The sequence below is a fragment of the Manis pentadactyla genome, chromosome 3 (assembly GCF_030020395.1).
Source record: "Manis pentadactyla isolate mManPen7 chromosome 3, mManPen7.hap1, whole genome shotgun sequence".
Lineage (NCBI taxonomy): Eukaryota > Metazoa > Chordata > Mammalia > Pholidota > Manidae > Manis > Manis pentadactyla.
In genome coordinates, this window is record NC_080021.1 from 65,019,903 (window position 1) to 65,034,378 (window position 14,476).

Genomic DNA, 14,476 nt, shown 5'->3' on the forward strand with positions numbered 1-14,476 from the left:
TTTTATTTTATTTCAGATATTTTATTCAACAGACCAATAGAGATTGAAGCAAATGCTAACTTCCCTCAGTAGTATTTTGCTCTTTTGCCTGCCAGGTGAATACGGTCAGGGGCAGCTAGCTCCCTTCAACCTAATAAGGAACTGAGCTGAGCTGGCTCTGGCATCACTCTGATTTTAAATGCCTTTAGGCTGGTTTCAGGCTTCTCTTAAAGGAGTGTTTTATAAACATTGGGGAAAAATGAGATCTCTTTCTACTTTTAGTCCCATGTCCAGCTGCCCAAAACCACCCGGGAAGCATATCCAGGAAAACTCCCATGGGGGAAAACAGCTGGATAGGGAGAACTAGCTGTGAGTCTGGGCTCACTCCAGCTTCAAATCCACCACCCCACCCACTCACAACACGGGAAGTTTGGTTTGTTTCTCTTTGTCCCCTTTAAACTCTTCTGTATGAGGCAGGCTTGCTTCTTTGCCCACTCATTTCACAGACTTAGCAATTTCTCTCAGTGATGGAATTGAGAGAAGCAGCCACTCATCTGTGCTTGCCTCTAGAATTTAGTTCACTTAGTCTTTTCTTTGCAGCTCTTCAATAGTTCAACAAGTATAGTTTATTTTTCTATAAGTTTATCTAAATATTTTCTCATTATGATGGGTGCAATCATCTTTTCACACTTGTATATCGAACTGGAAAAGTAACCTAGAAATTGTGAAGGATATTATTCCAATCAATAAACCTGCTAATAAATATGAACATATTTATTTATTATTATTCAAAATGATAACATTCCAGGACTTTCTACCTAAGATATAAGATGAAACAAGTAGTAGTGTGGCATTTTCCTCCCATCAATCAATAAGATAGATGACCTATTATTTTTGACACTGTCTTGTTTGGCCTATTGTTCTATAAGACCAGAGCTGACTTTAAGGATTTTACTTTGATACACCTAAGGAATGTGAACTTGATCCAATATTCCTGATGTAATCTTGAAGTTGCTTTGATAACTCAGTGAATGAAAAAAATAATTAAGCAAGAAAGATTAATAAGAAAGAAAAGGGGAGTGAAAAGACAGAAAAACAAAGAAAATCAAATTAATCTAAACAAAATACTTTAAAAATTTTAGGACCATAATCTCAATCATTGTTGGATTTTTTTCCTCAAAAGATGCAAATTGTTGGAAGAAATTCTGAAACTATAAGAATCTGGGAAGAAGTTGTGAAAGAAACAGGCCAATTCCTTATGAAAATATTAACTAAATACTCATTATTGCAGATAAGAGATGACCAGACCTTTCTGTTTCCCTTTTTTTAATCAAATACATTAGCAGAGAAAAAAATAGATCAAAGCAAAATGAAAAAAATGTCCTAACCTGAGTGATGGAAATTGCTGTTAGTGACCCATGTAAACCTCCTCTAGAATGGTGCATTAGTCACACCCTTTTATTTTCTATATTTCTTATCCTTTGATCTTTGGGGGCCTTATGGACCCTGGAGGAACTGCCCCTCCCAGGGCTATCCTATTCCTAGAGACAGTAAGCTACTCCCATCACCCTCTGCATGTCTTTCACATGCAAACTAACCAGTCCAGAGCCACACACCCCACCACCTGCACCTTCTCTACTGGGCCCTCACACTCAGGGCCAGTACGTCCTCATCCTAATAACCCTAAGATCAGGTACCAGATAACTAGGGACAGTTCCCAGACACCAGAGCCTGCTGAGATTATTCAAACTAGCCAGTCCTAAACCTGCTTATCCTGCCCTGCCTGGTCCTTCCCATGGAAACCACAGTAAAAACTCTTGCCCACTCCTCCACCCCCCACCTCCTGAAAGAACCTGGTGCTTCCCTTTGTGGCCCTGCTGGCATGGTATGTTCCCTCCTCTGGGAAATTATGAGTAACAAACTAAGTTTTCAGTGGCAATCATCTCCAATCTGTTGGCCTCATCATATCTGAATAATAACAATGAAACCTACATTAAAAAAGGGGGGCTACCCATGCACCTCAGAAGGCGCCAGTGGCAGGAGCTGGTCAAGCGGGTGAACTGTGGAGGGCGCAGTGGCCTTGCATCCTATTGCTGGCCGGGTTCTGGCTCGCAGCCCCAGGCCTTCAAGTGGGGAGTCTTCGCTGGTGAATACCGCTTCAGCTGTCTGGTGTAACCGCGAGTGGGCACAGCTTTCTGAAATTTTTTGGTCATTGCAATGATCTAGATCCAGAGATGAGAAAATGCTTCAAGAATGAGTACATTGGAAAGAGGACGAAGAGCGGAGCATGGCAGTGCAATGAGAAAGAGACTTTTTAATCCTGCAGAGGAATCTGAAAAATAAATTAAAGGCATAAAAAAAGGGGGGGACCTTGTTTTTTACCCCTTTTCTCCAAGAGAGAGGCAGGAAAGCCTAGTGTGATCAACAAATGGCAGTCATGCTAAGAAAATAAGAAATGGGGTTACCATTTTTGGGCACTCACTGTGGATACTCTATGAGCTGTTCTCTTAACAATCTCATATAATTTTTAAAACAGCACTGTTAGTTAGGTATCATTATCCCATTTTACAGATGAGTAAACTGAAGTTCAGAAAGGTTCCCATATGGTCAGTGGATGAATCAGGATTAACAGGACCATATAATAAAGCCATCATTCTTTAACAGTATCACGTCAATCAACAAGGTAAGCATCAGATGTGAAAGGACAGAAACACAGAGGTTTTGTAAAGCTGTGTGCTAGATGTCTATGAGGAATTGTAAAACTGATAGGAAGAGATGTAAGGTGAACTGTCACTTGGAATTGAATCGGTATTTCACACTTTTGGCATTTGTAAAGAACACATAAATTGATGAAGTGGAAAGTGCAAATAACCTAGGATGAGAAAGTTGGGATTTGAATACTGACTACTTTCAAGTAGCTCTTGACTTTAGGCAATGTCTTGGAGTGGAGTTTCTGGGACACACACATCATAGGCCCTTCTAAGCCAAAACTTCTTTATAAGAAAACATTCTTTGGCCACCAGACTGATTCTGAGACTAAGGACTGTAAGCCTGAGATAAAGTGAACTGATGGAAATTCACAATAACAGAGCATTGTGAACTTTTGGCACTGATGTATGTTTAAAATATAAAGTGTTGTGATTGATTTTACATTCATTGTTTTAAAGGATCAGTGTTATCTTTGCACGAAGTGCTTCAGACCTTAACTGTCTGGCCTCCTTTTACGTTATTAGCTGTCTTTCTAGGGGCCTGCCACTGCAGTTAAGAGGCAGGAGTCTAGCCTGGGGGGTCTGTAAGGAAGGCCCATGTGCCAGCTCACTGGGATGGTGGGAGGTAACAGGCTGGGCCAGCTCATTCAGCTGATGCTCCTGCCATGATCCTCTATTAAAGTTTTGTCCTTCTCTCCTGGTCAAGTCAAAATAACCCACCTCTTTGAGAACCTACAGTTGTTGGGAAAATTCTGCTTTCCTATATCTACCACTATCCTTTTCTCCTCTATTGGGTTGCACTGAAACTGGCCTAGAATCCATTCTTCCCCCTCTATCTAGGGATTCTTCCCCCTTCTTACAGTTGGGTGCTGGGAAGCCATAAGCCAAATGAAAGCTTGCTTGTGGTTTTATACATACTCTGAAATTTTTATCTCTGTATAAATGACCCAATATCTAAAAAAAATAAATGTGCTTTATTTTTAAATTAGTCTTTCATCAAGTTAATACAGGTGAGTCAACTAATTACTTTGGGCTTTAGAATTCTTCCATGAGGGCTTTAAACTAGGTAATTTCTCAGGCTCTTTTAGCTCTAAAACCTCAATGTTTGTAAATATTAATTTATGGAGGCAAAAAACTTATCACTGTTCACAGGTTAAGGCTTAGCCATTATTTATTTTTATCCCCTCTTCCTTCCTATGTGATGGAAACATTTGTCATGGGAATTAAACAATATTAGGTATGTTGACTGAATTTTCTTAATTTGACAGGCATGATCTATGATACATGTTTTGAGCATTTCAAGTTTCTCAGGATATTTCAGTTGGTACTGTGTTAGTACCATTGTTATATACAGATTATTATATTATTTCTATTTAAAATTACCCATGTATACTGTTTCCTGTCTTCTTTATATAAAGATAATTTGCTAGATTTAAAAGTCAACTGGGTGACAACAAACCATTGGCTCCCCAAATTGGTGGAAAAATTTATCTTCCAAAATATAAAGTAAGAATTACTTTAGTTTAGTAAAAGGGCTATTGTTTTGGCAGAGGTCAATCGTGCTATTGATATTCTAGTATATTTTTTGAAAATCCTATTGTTTTTATAAGCTGTATGTATTTTAAATTATCAAATAGTTTGTTCAAATCAAATCAAGCAAAAAAAAGTCTCTTGTACATACCACCACTATTTTCAACCCCATGAAGGCACAACTTTTAATTATTTTTATCTAATTTTGTTATGCATCTCCATGTCAAAATAATATACTTCTTGATTTTCAGTTTTAGCTCTCCACTGACTATTGAAAATGTAAGATGAAGCATAAACTTTCTCATTTTCACTCTGAGGAGAGTTCCTAAAGCTTTAGTTTATCATAATTTTATTAGTATGACTGTGTAAATGCTTTTGAAAGCTGTACTTTTTAAAATATAGTGATCATTTTTCCTTTTTTATTGTTTTATTTTTACTGAAATTATTGTTTGCTTTTTTGTTAACTCTTTTATGTATTTATTACTTATTTAACCTTATGCTCTCCTTTAGTTATATAAATCTCCTCTCAAGTATGTCCAAACACCTTAGGTATTTTATCAATTTTATCTTTAGTAAGTTTCTCTGAGAGCTTTCTGACGGGCTTTAGTCTGGGTTTTTCTTAGCCTTACTACAGTGCTGTCATAGGGTCCCTTTCATTGTCGTCCTGGTGATTACCTTAACCTCCCCTCCTGTCATGAGTTTCTTGTTTCCTGGATTCCATGTCTTCTTTTCCTCTTTACTCCCTTGGTATGGCTTGGCACATCCTTTCTTAGCCTTTCAAGTAGAAAACACATGAGGTAACCTTTTGAGAGCTTGTTATTTATTCCATCAGAATACTTAATTGATAATTGTTCTGGGTATGAAATCTTAGTTTAAAGATAAACTTCAAGAATTTTGAAGATATTAATCTATTATCTCCAATCTTCCAGTATTGTTGTTGAGAAGTCTCTCCTAATTTTAAAAAATACTTTTTCTTCCTTTTCATAAAATCATTTTTCTTTTCTCTTTGGAAGCTTTTTTTCTATAAAGTGGAAGCTTTATATTTATATTTATATATATTTGGAAGCTTTCTTTTCTATAAAAAAAAAGAAAATCTTTTTTTTCACTCCAATTTTATATATTGTGCTGGGCACTTGGTGAGTCCTTCCATCTGCAAGTGTATATCTTTCTGTTCTCAGAAATTTTCTTAACTTATTTCCTCCCTTCTGTTTTCTCTTTCCCTTTTTCTAAAAGTCCAAATATCTGCTATCCTACAGTTGTCATATTATCTTATTACTCTTTCATCTATTTCCCTGTTTTCCCTATTTTCTGTAAGACATTCTTAATCTTATTTTTTAAACTTTCTACAGAATTTAAAAATTTCTGAAATGATCTGTTACATATTATTTCAGGAATTTTTTTTCTCTGAAGAGTCATGTTTCATGGATATGATATCTTTGCTTCTCTCATGGTAATTTTGTTATGCATGTGCATAAGAAAATATGCATTTTCTTATGATACTAATTTTAGTCTTTTTTTTTAACCTTTCTCCCCCTCTGTCTTATCTCTATGCCATACTTTTAAAATTTGTTCATTTGGCTTCTTTCGAATTAGAAAATGTTCTTAAATGTTTGATGATTCTTGGCTGTCCACTGGTATTGAAAAATACAGCACTAAAAAGCTGACTGAAGCTGAATGCCTGCTGGAGGTTTTGGTGTCTGCGAGTCACCACTAAAGTGATGTGACTGGGTTTGCTTTTGGCAAACACCAATATCAGTCTATATATTGTTTTCTTTTGAGCTGGTATGTAAATACTGTGCTAGATGCTGTCATGCATCTTCTCTTCAGGGCCTATGCACCCAAACCTCAGCTGCTGGATATATCAGCTACTAAGAGCTCATAGCTTCAGTATTCACTGGAATTGCCTTATGCCACAGGGAACTACCTCATCCAAGGTTATGCTCCATCTCAGGAGGGACATCTTGATAAAGACTGGCTGTTGAATAAACACGAATGTCTGATCACTCTTCTTAGTGTGGAGAATTTCTGAAGGGACATCCCAGCAACAGAACTGCCCCTAAGATTGGTTGAGGCCTCAGTAGCAACCATATTATCTCTGTCTAACTCTACCTTCTCCACTTTCTTATAGTTGTATCTCATGATTGCACTCAGTACATCTCTGCATGAAAATCTGTCTCAGAGTCTGTTCCCAGGGAATTCAATCTAAAGCAGGTATCTTCTAATCTCCTGCTTGGGGGTAATAACCCTGGCTTCCAGAGTATGGGATTCCAATGGAGAAAAAAGCTAAGATCTCAAAAATTGAAATACAAAATTTTACTTAACAAACCACTTTCTTTTCTTTTATCTTCACCTCTAACTGTGCTTTTTACCCTTCCTGATTCTCATCCCTCTGTTTTATCAGCTCCAGAGAATACATTTCCCACAGTTTTTCTAGGATGGTGAATGGACAATTATTTGATTCTATGGAATGTGTGTGTGTGTGTGTGTGTGTGTGTGTGTGGTATTGCATCTGGAGGGTGGATTTACTTTTCAGATAGACTTCCAAACAATCCCATTTGTACACAACCCAACTTTAAAAGTATGTGTGTGGTGTCATCTAATGACACAAGGAACAGCCTATGCATTGTGTTTAGCTAGTGAAATTTTGGAAATAAATTTCTAGCATTTTATATGCTTTGTTGGGAATAAATTTTTACTGTATTAAATGCTTTACTTCACCAACTTTTTGAAAATTACATAGGTCCTAGGACTTAAGTAGTTTCCTGAAGCTTTCTCATCTCTTTGTGTGCATTGCTTACATTATGGGTTGAATTTTGTCTCTCCAAAATGCATATGTTGAAGTCTTAACCTTCAGTACTTCAGGATGAGACCTTATTTGAACGCAGGGTCACTACAGGTGTATTAGTTAAGATGAGGTCATACTGGATTGGGTCAACCCCTAACATAAAATGACTGATGCTCTTATAAGAAGGGGAAATTTGTACCCAGACACGCACACACACAGGGAGATGCCATATGAAGATGATAAAGGCCAAAGATGGCCAGCAGACAAACAGAAGCCTGCCCACACTTTAATTTCAGACTTCTAGCTTCCATAACTGTGAGACAATAAATTCTGCTTTTAAAGTCACTCAGTTTGTGGTATTTTGTTTCAGCAGCCCTAGCAAACTAATATACTTATTCATTAGAAAGCCTTATGTAGTAAATCCCAAACCCATCCAAAGGAACATTTAATAATTTCAGGGGTCTCAAAGGGTGCTGATAACCAAAATAAATGACCTGTTTATAATATAGTCTCCCTGGACACTTTTGAGCAGAACTATCACATTATCTGGTTCTTTCCTTGCTATATGGTGTTACATATACCTCTATCATTTTAGAGGAACAGATATTAAAAAACTAACAAAAAACATTGTTCCCATACCTGTGGTTTCCAGAATACTATAATTCATTTTTTGAAAACTGTGGTAATATACAAATAACATAAAGTTTACCACCTTAACCATTAAGTTTACAGTACAGTAGTGTTAAGTACATGCATGTTGTATAACATTTCCTGACTCTTCATTTTGTGAAACAAACTCCATACCCATTAAACAACCCCCTCCCTCTCCCCACAGACCCTGGCAACCACCGTTCTACTGTCTGTCTCTATGAATTTGACTACTCTGGGGACTCCATACTGTAAGTATTTGTCTTTTTGTGACCAGCATAGTTCACGGAGCAGTATATATTCATCCACACTGTAGCATGTGTTAAGATTTCTTTGCTTTTTAAGGTGGGATAATATTCCATTAAACATGAATGTAAAATATAATTCTCTCTAATTAGTGCTACTTTTGCTCAGATCCTTCCTCAAAGGTCACCGAATTTCTTTCTGTTGGTGTTTTGTGGAAATTATGTTGTTGTTCTCTGTTCTCTCCTCACATTTTCTCTGTAGCCCTTTAATGCACTCACAGGCGCGAGGAGCATAGCAGAGCCCACGGAGTTACACTGATCAGCAGCGTTTAGCTGAGCCACAAAGGGACTCATGCTCAGAGTAACCCAGTGCTCTACTGATTAAGAGTGTTGGTCCATATAGATAATTTCATATGATTTCAGCTATTTTATGAGTGATATAGTTTCATATGACCTATCCTAAATATTAACCACAATTTGTACTGAATTTTCTATGGGAATATACTGAATAAGCATTTGGGATGTGATTTGTATGGATCTGTTAGGGATGCAACCTGTAAATTAGTATAAATTGTGGTACTTGTAGTGTAAATTTGTGGTACCTTAGGAACAAAATATTTCAGAAACAGTTTTGGTGATACCAGTTACTAAATTAACTTAGTAATATTTACTTACTATATAGTGAGAAAATTGAATGGTGTCAAAGGTCTGTAATTCAAGTCTATAAATATTTTAAAACAAGTACAATATTTTAGGCAATAAATATAATAAGAACAGCTACCTATTAATACATGCTTTAAATATTCCTCTATGTTATACTTACAGTGCAACTATTAGATGAATATAATCACTCCAAATCCCCTGGAGAGAAGATCCTGACTCAGAGATTACATAACCTACCAAAATCATATGGATGGTCTGTATGAAAATCAAAATTGGCTGATTCTCACATTGGTGCTCTTTCTGTTATGGTACAGAAGCAGAATACATCAAAAAGGTAGGAAAACTCTAGGTTAAAAAAAGGAGAGAAGTCTTGGCATTATAGGATAAATAGAGAGCTCCTTCCTAAAGTTTTTCATTTTATCCCTTGGTTTGAATTAACTAGTATATATATATATTTTTAAAAAATACATCTTCCAAAAAATCTAAAGTTCTTCACATATGTTAGAGTCACCATAGTGTAAGTTAGATGTAGTTCATTTTCCAAGGGCAATATAATACCTTCCTATTCTGTCTAATACTGAACCTAACATCTGTCAGCTATTTGGCATGACTATATGACCTCTGTACACAAGCAGTAGTATAATATAGGAGTATGAAGGACATGTGGAAATCACAACAAATTATTTGATTCAGATTTTTAAAATTTTTAGTTATAATTAAAATATAAACCTATTTCCTTCATTATGATATTCTTAAATGCTGTGTCCTATAGTTTTAACTTTTGCAAGACACAAACACAAAATTTTATTCTCAGTGCTTTCTAACATAACTTACATGACTCAATTACTAGATAAGGTGTCAAATTTCTAACTAAAAATTGGCAGAAATTGTATCAATTAAGGAAAGCCTAAATTGAGATTTCTGTAAATAGTTGGACCTGAGATCAAGGTGGACTTAAGAGAAAAATCTTTCTAATGGCCTTAATTTCAGGAACTCATCTAAGAGTCGATTCCCCTGTTACTGGTGCCATTCCCAGAAGAAAACAGTGTAAAAATGATGTGAATCCAAGAAAGAAGGGAAAATGGTATTGGAAAGCTAATGGGCTTTAAAAGCTTCCTCATCTTCATCTATGAGCACCCTGATGGGCAGCATTAAGCATCTGGAAAATGAAAAGTGCTCTCAGAGCACAATTTTAATATTATTAAGCTTCTCATGGTGAATTGAGGTTTCTTATGCACAAAAGTGCTGAAGAAAAGCTCAACCCTGCCCAGTACTAATAATGTAGAAACCAGGGGATGGGTAGGGGGAGGGACAGCAACACTAATTGGAAGCTGATGCAGTGGTGAAATAGAAAAGCATTCCCCCTTAGAGTTCAACAGCAATAATAAAGGAGGGAGAAGAGATTTCTCAAGGTGGGTTGAGATAGATCCTCAACAATGATTTGACTAATCCCAACTAATAGGAGTAATTGTGCCATTGTGAGCCATTGTCGGTACATTTTGTCATTTGAGGTAAATCAGGCCTCCTAAGACACCAGAAGCAAAAATCCCTTTATCAATTTGTTAAATCATATTTCAGTATTTTTGAAGAAAACATATTTACTTTCATAAAAAACACTCTCAGTAAGTATCCTTTAATGCTGTAAGATGAGACATTTCTTAACCAGCTGAAGTGCTTTTGCAGTTTGACAGGCCAGGGCCCTGGAGAGTCTGGATGGAACGTGGCAGTCACAGGGGCCGACTGGCATCATGCCCTCTGCTGTTTCATACCCACCCCAGGAGACTGTTTCATGATTCCCAGAGTGCCTTCTAGGTGTGGTCACCCCAAATTCACTGTCCCTTCTTTAAACTACTAATCCCAGAGCAGAAGTCCTTTCTCTTGTTTCCCCAAAGCCCAAGGAAATCAGTTTAAAGTTTTCACAAAGAATTATACTTAAAAGAGGTGAAAAAGGCATAATCAAGAATGTATATTTTTATGAGAGACCCTACTATACAAGCCCAAGCAGCTTAGAATCTTCACTTGGATTCCTGACTATTTCTTATTTATAAATCATCATTTCACCAATTTATGGGATTTTGTATGTTTCAATTTTGTCCTTTCCTAGAGAAATACTAAAATCCTCGTTTAGAACTTAAATCCAACAAAACAAAGCAAAAATTATTTTGTTCAAACCTCTAACACCACCTCCGGTCCTTGTCACTCAGCTTCTGCTTCCAACCACTGTTCAGCTGCAGGAAGTCAAGGCTGACATCCTGGAGCCTCCGGGAAGGACCCGGCCCATCACCAACCTAAGACATCCTGGGAACTCTATGACAGCTTGTCAGGCTAATCCTTTCTGCCCACACACTGGCATCCCAAATATAAAATTATTAAAGAGTTAAAGGTATATCAAAATACCTTAAAAAATATAGTGATAGTAACATTATAACAATGAAGTGTGCCCTCACACCATAGAAGAGGGTTAGTTCTCTCCAAGGAATGAGTACTGAAGATGCTACTGAAACCTTATTTTTATTTTTTTTGTGATCATTAATATACACTTACATGAACAACACTGTGGTTGCTATGCTGCGTTCCTCGTGTCCCACCCCCACATTATGTGTGCTAATCATAATGCCCTTTTTTCCCCCTTGTCCCTCCCTTCCCACCCATCCTCCCCAGATCCTTTCCCTTGGTTACTTTTAGTCCATTCTTGGGTTCTGTGAGTCTGCTGCTGTTTTCTTTCTTCAGTTTTTTCTTTGTTCTTATTCTCCACAGATGAGTGAAATCATTTGATACTTGTCTTTCTCAGCCTGGCTTATTTCACTGAGCATAATACCCTCTAGCTCCAACCATGTTGTTGCAAATGGTAGGATTTGTTTTCTTCTTATGGCTGAATAATATTCTATTGTGTATATGTACCACATCTTCTTTATCAATTCATCTACTGATGGACACTTAGGTTGTTTCCATTTCTTGGCTATTGTAAATAGTGCTGCAATAAACATAGGGGTGCATATATCTTTTTCAAACTAGGCTCCTGCATTCTTAGGGTAAATTCCTAGGAGTGGAAATCCTGGGTCAAATAGTATTTCTATTTTGAGTTTCTTAAGGAAACTCAATATTGCTTTCCACAAAGGTTGAACTAATTTACATTCCCACTAGCAGTGTAGGAGGGTTCCCCTTTCTCCACATCCTCACCAACATTTGTTGTTGTTTGTCTTTTGGATGTTGGCCATCCTAACTGGTGTGAAGTGATACCTTATTGTGGTTTTAATTTGCATTTCCCTGATGATTAGTGATGTGGAGTATCTTTTCATGTGTCTGTTGCCCATCTGAATTTCTTCTTTGGAGAAGTGTCTGTTCAGATCCTCTGCCCATTTTTTAAATTGGGTTATTTGCTTTTTGTTTGTTGGGGTGCATGAGCTCTTTGTATATTTTGGATGTCAACCCCTTATCAGGTCTGTCATTTATGAATGTATTCTCACATACTGTAGGATGCCTTTTTGTTCTACTGATGGTCTCCTTTGCTGTATGGAAGCTTTTTAGTTTGATATAGTCCCAATTGTTCATTTTTGCTTTTGTTTGCCTTGCCCATGGAGATATGTTCATGAAAAAGTTGTTCATTTTATATTCAAGAGAGTTTTGCTGATATTTTCTTCTAAGAGTTTTATGGTTTCTTGACTTACATTCAGGTCTTTGATCCATTTCAAGTTTACTTTTGTGTATGGAGTTAGAGTGTAATCCAGTTTCATTCTCTTACATGTAGCTGTCCAATTTTGCCAACACCAGCTGTTGAAGAGGTTGTCATTTTCCCATTGCATATCCATGGATCCTTTATTGTATATTAGTTGACCATATATGCTTGGGTTAATATCTAGACTCTCTATTCTGTTCCACAGGTCTGTGGGTCTGTTCTTGTGCCAGTACCAAATTGTCTTGGTTACTGTGGCTTTATAGTAGACCTTGAAGTTGGGAAGCAAGATCCCCCCTGCTTTATTCTCAGGATTGCTTTGGATTTTCAGGGTCTTTTGTGGTTCCATATGAATTTTAGAACTATTTGTTACAGTTTGTTGAAGAATGTTGTCAGTATTTTGATAGGGATTGCATTGAATCTGTTGATTGCTCTAGGCAGGATGGCCATTTTAACAATATTAATTCTTCCTACCCAAGAGCATGGGATGAATTTCCATTTATTAGTATCCTCTTTAATTTCTTTTAGGAGTGTCTTTTGTTTTCAGGGTATAGGTCTTTCATTCCTTGGTTAGGTTTATTCCTAGGTATTTTATTCTTTTTGATGCAATTGTGAAGGGAATTGTTTTCCTGATTTCTCTTTCTGCTAGTTGATCATTAGTGTATAGGAAGGAATGCAACATATTTCTGTGTATTAATTTTGTATCCTGCAACTTTGCTGAATTCAGATATTAGTTCTAGTAGTTTAAAGAGTGGGTTCTTAAGGGTTTTTATGTACAATATCATGGCATCTGCAAACAGTGACAGTTTGACTTCTTCCTTACCAATCTGGATGCCTTTTATGCCTTTGTGTTGTCTGATTGCCATGGCTAGGACCTCCAGTTCTATGTTGAATAAAAGCAGGGATAGTGGGAATCCTTGTTCCCAATCTTAGAGGAAAAGTTTTCAGCTTCTCACTGTTAAGTATGATGCTGTCTGTGGGTTTGTCATATATGGCCTTTATTATGTTGAGGTACTTGCCCTCTATACCCATTTTGTTGAGAGTTTTTATCATGAATGGATGTTGAATTTTGTCAAATGAGTTTTCAGCATCTATGGAAATGATAATGTGGTTTTTGTCCTTTTTGTTGATGTGGTGCATGATGTTGATGGATTTTTGAATGTTGTATCAGCCTTGTGTCCTTGGGATGAATCCCACTTGATCATGGTATATGATCCTCTTGAAGTATTTTTTAATTCAGTTTGCTGATATTTTGTTGAGTATTTTTTGTATCTATGTTCATCAGGGATATTGGTCTGTAATTTTCTTTTTTTGTGGTGTCTTTGACTGGTTTTGGTATTAGAGTGATGCTGGCTTCATAGAATGCATTTGGAAGTATTCTCTCCTCTCCTATTTTTTGGAAAACTTTAAGGAGAATGGGTATTATGTCTTCTCTAAATGTCTGGTAAAATTCAGTGGTGAAGCCTTCTAGTATGGGGTTTTTTTTCTTGGGTAGTTTTTTGATTCCTGATTCAATTTCATTGCTGGTAACTGGTCTGTTTAGATTTCCTGTTTCTTCCAGGGTCAGTCTTGGAAGGTTGTATATTTTTAGAAAGTTGTCCATTTCTTCTAGGTTAAACAGTTTGTTAGCATATAGATTTCATAGTATTCTCTAATAATTCTTTGTATGTATGTGGTGTCCATCATGATTTTTCCTTTCTCCTTTCTGATTCTGTTTATGTGTGTAGATTTTTTTTTCTTAATATGTCTGGCTAGGGGTTTACCTATGTTGTTTATTTTCTCAAAGAACCAGTTCTTGGTTTCATTGATTTTTTATATTGTTTTATTTTTCTCAATTTTATTTATTTCTTCTCTGATCTTTATTATGTCCCTCCTTCTGCTGACTTTGGGCCTCATTTGTTCTTCATTTTCCAGTTTCAATAATTGTGAATTTAGACTATACATTTGGGATTGTTCTTCCTTCTTTAAATAGGCCTTTATACTTCCCTCTTAGAACTGCCTTCACTGCATCCCACAGAAGTTGGGGCATTGTGCTATTGTTTTCATTTGTCTCCATATATTGCTTGATCTCTGTTTTAATTTGGTCATTGATTCATTGATTATTTAGGAGCATGTTGTTAAGCCTCCATGTGTTTGTGAACCTTTTTGTTTTCTTTGTACAATTTATTTCTACTTTTATACCCTTGTGATCTGGGAATTTGGTTGGTACAATTTTAATCTTTTTGAATTTACTGAGGCTCTTTTT

At 36.6% G+C, this 14,476-nt stretch overlaps 1 long non-coding RNA gene across 1 annotated transcript; it reads left to right on the forward strand.

Annotated features, from left to right (window-relative positions):
• The first annotated feature begins 2,151 nt into the window (after positions 1 to 2,151).
• On the forward strand, positions 2,152 to 10,582 carry LOC118912797 (uncharacterized). The gene is made up of 4 exons (XR_005024915.2): positions 2,152 to 2,662; positions 7,838 to 7,901; positions 8,721 to 8,811; positions 9,549 to 10,582. It is a non-coding gene; the product is annotated as an uncharacterized LOC118912797 (long non-coding RNA).
• The last annotated feature ends 3,894 nt before the right edge of the window (positions 10,583 to 14,476 follow it).